At 34.7% G+C, this 9796-nt stretch overlaps 1 pseudogene; it reads left to right on the top strand.

The window, feature by feature from the left end:
- Positions 1-780: 780 nt before the first annotated feature.
- On the top strand, positions 781-1259 carry LOC129395552 (testis-specific XK-related protein, Y-linked-like; annotated as a pseudogene).
- The last annotated feature ends 8537 nt before the right edge of the window (positions 1260-9796 follow it).

The raw sequence follows: 9796 nt of genomic DNA, 5'->3' as shown, positions 1-9796 counted from the left end.
ATGTAGTAGAAGATTGTTTAAACTGATTATACAACTACTACATAATTTTGTTTTTCTTCCTTGTGCATATTAGTCTAATTATTGGGATAACAATGTCAAAATTAAATTAATTTTCATATAAAAAGCTTTCTGATAAAATTACCTAAGTACACACAAACAAAAACATGCCCACACAAATCACTTAATTTCTAAAACTTTTCATTTTTCTGCTTCTCTAGTACCTTGTATTCCATCACACAGCAAAATCTGGCAGCTCCACTTCCAGAATTTACTTGAACTCCACAGCTTATTTCCGATTTCCTGTTATCACCATAGTCTAAAACACAGTTTATATTGCATTCACCTCCTATTTTACACTGTAATTTCCTACTTTACACTCTAACTTTGTATAAAAAAGAAACTACCTTTTCAAGATCTAATTCACCCAATTTTATTTGTTCTTCATTGAGACTTCTTTCTAGGTGCTGTCACACCTTATAACGTCAGATACGAATGTCTCTATCCAATTTCATGAGTTCCAGTTATTTTATTCTAAGGGAATGTGTATATACATTTATAAATTTGGGTATGTGTGTATTCACTTATTCTTTGTTTTATATGTTTTGCATGCATATATTCACTAAATCCCTGATAATGGAAAGATAACAAATCTTTTTTTTCTTTCTTTTTTGTATGTAAATTATTTTCCGAAGGAGGTGGGTTGGGAGAAATATATCTTAACTTGGCAAGTTTAAAAGAGAAAGTGGCCATTACTAATGAAAATTATTCTCTAACATTTTCATGTTTATCTTTAATAGCATTGCTGATGACATATTCCCTCTTATCAGTTGTGTAGCTGCCATTCACTGCAATATACTGGCCATCCACACTGGCAACGACTTTGCGCCATTAAGCTACAGGTGATAAAATTGATCTATGTCATGATATGGCATTCGTTGGTGATTATCTCACCTGTAGTGACTCTGGCATTCTTCCCTGCATCTCTGAAACAGGGGAGTTTACACTTTCTATTAATCATATATTTTGTATTATTGTTGACACCATGGCTGGAGTTTTGGAAAAGTGGAACTCATCTTCCTAGCAACACAGAAAATAATTCCAGCATGGTGGGTAAGTATGGATGCTTATCTTAATCATGCTAGTATATGCTGCCATCAATTCTCCTGCTGGTCAGCAGTGAAACTGCAGCTGTCAAATGAGGAATTGATAAGAGACAGAGGTGGGACATACAATCCTACACTACGGATTTCAGTTTTTAGAAAATGTGATAATAATATTGATATTTAGGTTCTTTGGAGGGAACGTTTTACCAAAGTCTTGTGACTCAATAATTGCCATGTAGTTCATCAAAACCTACATATTAGCCTTTGGCTTTAAGCTCCTCTTCTGTCAGTATTTGCAACCAAGGTGGTCAGGCAAAGTATTGCCAGGAGATACTGAAAATCATCCAGAAGCACTGTGATATTGTGTAAGCATCTGGAGAAAATTCAGTTAAAAGAATAAAAGTAAGCAGCTGAGGAATTACTATCACTCATGGAGAAGGGTAGGATATTTTCAATAAATGAGTATGCAATATCCATATATACTTTCACAGAACAAAGAGTAAAGAGGCTGAGTGTGACTTTATAAAGATACTCATAAAAAATATAAACAACAAAATCTTGGAAGTAGTTTCTAATAAAATTGATTTTTCTAATGTGACTATGCATTAATAATTTTTGTTTTCTTAAATATAATTGTACAGCTTATTAAACAAAACAAAATGAAAAATCCATCTGGCTACAAAAACTAAGCAGAAAAAATCACCATAATACATTTTTCACCTAGTACATTTTGGAACCTATACCTTTAATTTAATAAGTGCTTGTAATATAGCATATACACTATCAGTGAACATTTGCTTTTCACCCTTTTCCCTCTGTGGTACAGAAATATTTTAGTTTGATGTAATGCGATCCAATTGTTTTTTGTTGTGCTTTTGTAGTCTGTGCTTTTGGGGTCATAGAATTGAGTGTTCAAAAATACAGTTAAATTAAAAATAAGAATTACCACATAATCCAGCTACTCTACTTCCAAATATGTACTCAAAGGATATAAAATTAGCATGGCAATGAGATATCTGCACTTCTATATTCATCTCAGCATTATTCATAACAGCCAAGATACAGTAACAACCTAAGTGCACATCAAGAGATAAAGTGTGGCACATATACACAATGAGATATACTATACAGCCTTAAAAAAGGAGGAAGATCTTTTATTTGTGACAAAATGAATGGAATTGGAAGATATTATGCTCAGCGTAATAAGAGAGGCACAGAAAGACAAGTATAGAATGATCACAATTATATGTAAAATCTAAAAAAGTTGAACTCATTCAAACTGTGAATATGCCAGGTGTGGTGGCTCAATACTGTCACTCCAGCACTAAGGGAGGATGAGGTGGTTGGATCACTTGAGGTCAGAAGTTTGAAGCCACCGTGAGCCATAGTTGTGTCACTACTCCAGCCTGGGCAATGCAGCAAGGCCCTGACTCTTTCTAGAAACACACAAAAAGTAGTCAGAGATTGGAGTGTGGGGTGGTGATGGGAGTGGATAGAGAAAGGGGAGGTGTTCATCAAAGGGTAACAAATTTCAATGAGACAGGAAGAAGTTCTGGTGATCCTTTGCACAGAATGGTGATCACAGTTAATAAACGTCAACTTAAAAATTGTTTAATAAAAAAAAGGACAGGCATGGTGACTCATGTCTGAAATCCCTGCACTTTGGGTGGCCATGGAGGGAGGATCAGTAGAGGTCAGGAGTTCAAGACCAGCCTGGCCAACATGATGAAACACTGTCTCTACTGAAAATATAAGAATTAGCCAGGTTTGGTGGCATGCACATCTCACCCCAGCTACTCGAGTGGCTGAGGCAAGAGAAAAACTTGAACTCGGGAGGTGGCAGTTGAAATGAGCTGAGTTTGCACCAGTGCACTCAAGTCTGGGCAAGAGGAGCAAAACTCTATCTCAAAAATAAGGATTGTTTAAAATGTAGAATTTATATATTCTTACCACAAAGAAAGAAATGGTATGTGTGTGAGGTAATGGATATGGTAACTAGCCCAATATAATTCTTTTGCAATATATACATGAATTATAAAATCACTTTGTGTCCCATAAATATTTATATTTGTTAATTTAAAATACAAATTTTAAAATAATGAATTGCAGTTAAAACAAACTTGACTTAATATATGTAGACAGTAATATATGCTAATGTTTCCTTCTATTTTGAATATTTGGCTTCTGTTATTTCTTGAGGAAACAAACACCATGGGAAGAGATGAAGAACACTAGAGCTTAACATTGTGTAATTTACATTATTTTGTTGGTGGTGATTTTTCTCCCTTTTTTTCTACCAAGGCAATGGTGACAACTTTCTTATTCACACTTTCTTTTGTGTTTCTTTCTCCTGAGAAATCACCACCAAAAATAAAACTTGTGTAGATTTTTGTATATTTTTTACTGCTCCTTGTTATGACCCTCTTCGCCTTTGCTTTGGATTTCCCAGTTTCTTAAAACACTGATTTGCTTATTATTTGCTGTCTCCTTGTACCATTACGTCTTCACTCTACCTGCAGGATCATTTCTTTTTATTTTAGTTTAGTTTAATTTTTTTGAGAGAGAGTCTCTGGCACAATCTTGGCTCAATGCAACCTTGGCCTCTTGGATTCAGGTGATTCTCCTGCCTCAGTCTCCTGAGTATCTGATATTACAGGTATGCACTACCACGCTTGGCTAGTTTTAGAATTTATAATTGTGATGGGGTTTCACCGTGTTGTTAAGGCTGGTCTCAAACTGACCTTAAATGATCTGCCCCCTCATCCTCCCAAAGTGCTGCAATTACAGGAGTAAGATGCCACACCCCCTTTGATCATTTTCTTTACTAGATCTACATACTGCTTGTCTTAGTCCTAGATATGCCACTGTCAACTCATTTATTTATTTTCTATGATAGGAAGACTCATGGAAAGAGTTGCCTGTGACAAGGTTTAATTTTATTTTTCTTAACTCTCCTTTCTTCAGGCATTTACCCTGTTTTTGGAATCATATCTTATACTTGTCACTAAATCCCATGTATCACTTGTCTATTGCATATTACTCAAACCGTCATGTGTATCTGTAAAACTGATTCACACCCTCATTCTTGAAATACTATTTTGCTTTGGATTACATGACTCAACTTTTGTCTGATTTCTCTATTTAATTGTCAGTGTGTTTTGTTTCATTTTATCTCGTAGATGTCTGTTTGTTAGACCACTAATGTAACTACACAGAATACCTCTTTCTCCTTCCCTTTCTCCTTTCCCTTTTCCCTTCCCTTTTTCTTTTCTTTCCTTTCTTTTTTTTAAGAAAGTGTTCTGAAACGCAGTCTGCAGTGCAGTAGTGAGACCTTGACTGACTACAGCCTCAAATTGCTGGGCTTAAGCAATTTTCCTGCATTGGTCTCCTCAGTAGCTGAGACTACAGATGCACACTACCACACCTGGCTTTTTGTTGATGTTGTTTTGAGACAAAAGCCTCTTAAGTTTTAAACCTGTAGTACTAAGGAATTCAACCGGTGATATGATCTCTGAATTTCTAAACATTGTGCTTTCCTTTTTCTGATGAGTGACCCAAGATTAAGACAGCTAAATTTAAAACTTCCCCTGAACTTCTTTACACTTTCTACATGCCTCTCTCTTCCATCATTTTTTGTCCAAAACTACATCACCTATATAACATAAAAACTGGGGATATTCCAAGTCCAATTATTTTCCCTCATCTCTTTCATATTTTATCTATAACAACTTTTTTATTATCTACCACCTACAAAAGTTTTTTTTTTCTTGTTGCTGTTTATGCATTAAAGGTGAGGTCATCATTTATTGTTCCCTAAATGATAGTATCAACATCTTAATTTACTTCCTTCTTCTGTGTTACGTTGTTCAATTCATTTTTCATTGAGGGTCTAGAATTATTCTACTTTTCAATGAATAAAACACATCTCTTGTCTTTTCCTTTCTATTCTTGATCCTTTCTGCTTTACTATTAACTGTTACTTTATGAAGTGAGGAGCCATTTCAGTGTTATTTACTATTATATCCACCATTTTAAGCTAAAATTCTGAGATATAATAACCTCTCTCTAAGTGTTTAATATTATAATAAATAATACAACTTTATAATTTCAGTATTGTTTTTGAATACTTAGTCTACATAGTATTTATGAAACAATATTTTAGTTGACTTGCAGATAAGCTTATGTTATTTTTTCACTCACTCCTTCCATTTGTATCCATCCAAGCTGTAAGACATTTAGAGGTGTGAACTTGACATATTCTTCTCTATACTTGAGAGCCTGTTGAAGTTATATGAATAAAGAAATGTACATTGACCATTTAATTCATATAAATAAATATAAATGTTTAATAGTTAAAATTTATTTAAACGTTTTTATTACTTAAATGTATTATTACAGTTATTATTTACATTTTTAATTATTCAAAACTCAATACAGGAAACAAACATGGAAAAATCTCAAGTAATTTATTATTTATCATTCCTTTTATTGTAGAGATCACAAGCTTTCTCCTTACTGGTTAGGGCCATATTTCCAGAACAGTCGTAACATTTCACTTCTCATTTCCTAGTGAAATCTGAGGAGTGTCTTTTGAACTCTACGGTGATATGCCTACAACTACCTAGTGTAACTCTGTCTTCTCAGGAGGGTATGACTCTACAAGATGAATATGATAATGTCCTAAAATACCACCCTTACATTTAATTATATAAAACACCACTAATGTAATAGCTGCACATTATGTAGTCTATTTAGAGAGTTAATTTTTACGCTCAAATACTTTGGTTAGAGACTGTGAGATTAAACTGGCTCAAGATGGAACTTAATTTTTTGTAACAACTACCATGCTATGGTGAAATGAAAACTGAACTCTTAATAATTTGGAAAACAATAAAGTCATATCACTTATAAGTTGCTAACAAAAACATGTATTTCTTAACTATTACTTATTACACAAAAGACAGAATGGCTTTCATGATAATGATGGAAGCAGTGTCAAATAAAATCTTACAGAACAGTCTGGACACGATGGCTCATGACTGTAATCCCAGCACTTTGGGAGGCTGAGGCAGGTGGATGACTTGAGGTCAAGAGTTTGAGACAAGCCTGGCCATCATGGTGAAACGCCCTCTCTACTAAAAATAAGAACATTAGCTAGGCATGGGGGTGCATGCCTGTAATCCCAGCTACTCAGGAAGCTGAGACAAGAGAATCCCTTGAACGTGGAAGGCAGAGGCTGCAGGGAGCCAAGATCGCACCACTGCACTCTGGCCTGGGTGAGAGAGTGAGACTCCATCTCAAAAAAAACCTCTCCGAACATTAAAAAGCAAGGTAGATTTAATCAACTTTCTATTTTATGCTGTAATTAAAGTTAATTGGGTTAAAAGTGAAGAGATATAAGGAAGAGAAAACAACCTCAGACTTGATTTTTGGAGCTCTGGAATCTAATAACATCACTCAAGGGTGCGTTTAATGAAGAAAGACCTGACCTCTAAGTTTGGGCAAGACAGTATGTGGCATTTTAACTTCCCATCATCACCCACTCCATGGCTTCATGGAAACCGTGAAGAAGATTAAATTCTAGATGCAGATTGTGATGCATGTGTGGAAATACAGAGCTTATTTCAAATAATTGCGGTTGTGTGATTTAAAATGTCTGAGGTTCCCTTGGAGATTTTCAGTTCAGAGTCTTTTCTTTAGCCCACCTCAGAGCTTTCTTGGGTGCAGAAGTTAACTCCCAGGAGGCATTTGGGGAAAGGAAATACACTAGTCAGAGCCACCTATAGCAAGGAATAAGAGTCAGGTCAAGTAGTACACAAACAAAATGCCTGGAAAGAAGTGGCTGGTGAAGAAAAGTGATGTGGAAAATCAGCTTTGAAAAACTCTCACAGTTTGTTGCTGTTTATATTGGACTGGGTTTTCAATAGAGACAGAACTTGCCCTGTGGCCCACAGTGGAGTCCTGTGGCAGGATCATGGCCTACTGCAGCGGCAACCTCCTTGGGTTCAAATGATCTTGCCACCTCAGCCTCCTGAGCATCTCACCTCTCTGGACTCCACCAATCCTCCCCGCTCAGCATTTCACAATACAGGCATGGGCCTCCAAAACTAGCTTATTTTTGTATTTTTTTATACAGAAGAGTCTTTCCATGTTGTCAAGGCTGGTCTCGTACTTCTGGGCTCAAGTGATTTGTTCTCCAAGACTTCCAAATTGGTGGGATTACAGATATGAACCACCACACCCAGACTCCTACTGGTATATTTAGAAGGATATAAATATGTCCATTTTTGGATGCATGCATGGCGAAGACCCCAAAACTTTTCACTTTTCCCTGACTTTTGACTAAACACTAGAGTTCCTGAAAAGTCCATATTCAAATTCTGAATAGTTTTTCTTTTCTTTCTTTTCCTTTTTTTCTTCTTTCCTATGATTTTTTTTAATGTGTCAAAGATAGTAGATGACCAAAAGGATGACAGAACACAGGTTAAGTGGCTATACAAGACAAAGAATACAGACTACAAAACTAGCTTTAAGGAGTTGTTAAACAAGTACACAACCCACAAGCTAAGCAATTGTGGAGGTCAAGACTTTGTTATCTGAATATGCTGAATAATATGCAAAGTGTTCAGCATTCAACAATAAAATAAAAGGCATTCAAAGATAAATGCAAAAAAAGCACATTCAGAGAAAACATAATTAAAAGAAACTATTTCAGAAAGCCCAGGCGTGGTACTAACTAGGGAAAGATTTCAATTCTCTTCAAAGAGAAGAGAATTAAGACCTCCAAAGGTCTGTTCTCAAAGACCTAAGGGAACCCAGTAGAACAGTGATTCAAAATTGAAAATACCAATAAAGACATACACATTATTTAAAAAATGAAATCAATAATCTGTAACTAGAAAGATTGAATAGCTTGTGTGAGCATGCAAAAAGCGTAATGAGGCAACTTGAAGATGGATTGTTTGATATTATTCAGTGTATGAAACAAAAACAGAAACAAGAATAATGAACAAAACTAAGGTTGCCATGGGATTCTATCAAGAATATCAACATATTCATAATGGGAGTTTCACTGAAAAAAGAGAAATACAGGGGAAAAAAAGAATATTTGAATGAACAGTGGCTGAAACTTCACAAATGTGTTGATAGATGGAAATCTACTGATCCAAATATCTCCAAGGAAAAAAAAAATACTCCAGGAAGAATAAAATCAAAGATATCCACACTGAAACACATGCACTGAAACTGACAGAAGACAAATAAATAGAGAACTTTAAAAGAAGCAAGACAGAAGTAACCGATCACATGCAAGTTATCATCTATGACATTAACAGCCAATTTCTCATTAAAAATTATGGAGGAAATAAGTCACTGTGTTGAGATCTTCAAAGTGCTGAAATAAAAAAAAATTAAGTCAATCATAAACTCAATATCTGTCCAAACCAAAATTTAAATTTATGAGCAAGTAAGTCATTTCCAAGCAAACAGAATTAAAGAGAGTACGTTACTACTAGATCAGCCTTACAAAACATGATGAAAACATGTAAGGAATGAAAGTAAAATAGCACCTCGTGCAAATAAAGAAATAAAGAACATCAATGAAGTAATTACACCAAGAAATAGGAAAGCCAATATTATTGTATATGGGGTTTCTGTGACTTTATTTTTCTACTAGATTTAAATGACAAGAGGAAAGATACAGTATCTCACAACTGTAATCCCAACCAAGGATCGGGATTTCCTTGAGCTGAGGAGTATGAGACCAGTCAAGGCAACAAAGTGTGACCCTGTCTCTACAGAAAATGAACAAAATTATCCAGCTGTGGTGGCATACACTTCTGTCCTAGGTACATGAGGGGCTGAGGTGGAAGGATCCCTTGAGCCCAGGAGCTCGAGGCTGTAGTGAACCATATTTAGCCTATGTGACTGAAACCCTGTCTCAATGAAGTAAAATAAAATTCAATAATAAAATAAAGAAATGACAAAGAATAAAACAATAATTACATATCTGGGTTGTTAGTACATATTGTATAAAAAACAAATTTTGACAAAAAAACATAAAAAGGTAGGGAGAGCAATATGGGAAAATGATTTTTGTATAATGTCAATACTAAGTTATTGTAATTCACACTATATTATTATGAATTTAAGATATTAATTATAATACCATTAATAGCCAATATGAAAATAACTGTTCAAATATACTGAAGAGAAATGAAGGAGTCTAAATTGTACCCTAGAAAAACAAATGCAAAGATGAGCAGTTTTGGAGGAATGATATATAACAACAACAATAACAAAACTTGTAGAAAAAAAGAACAAAAATAGGAAAATAAATTCTTGTCAGCAATTAATTTCAGTCCAAGTAAACTCCAGTTAAATGTCAAAGACTAGCAGAATAACTTTTTAAATGTTTTAAAAGTGGGGAAAAAATAACGCAAACGGTAACCAAAATAGAGTTAGAATTATTAGACAAATATCAAAATTGTTTAATTGATCAAGAAGATGTAACACTTACATATATACCTAATAAAAGATCCTCAGGATATATGAAGCAAAAAATGAATAGATTTGAGGAGCTACACAGTTCTGCAATAATAATAATAGTTGGAGATTTCAACACCCCACTTTCAACAATGTGTGAAATGACCAAATCCAAGTTCAATAAGAAAACAAAGGTCTTGAAAAGCAGT

This window comes from Pan paniscus, chromosome Y (assembly GCF_029289425.2).
Source record: "Pan paniscus chromosome Y, NHGRI_mPanPan1-v2.0_pri, whole genome shotgun sequence".
NCBI classification, from domain to species: domain Eukaryota; kingdom Metazoa; phylum Chordata; class Mammalia; order Primates; family Hominidae; genus Pan; species Pan paniscus.
This window is presented reverse-complemented; position numbering and strand designations above follow the sequence as displayed.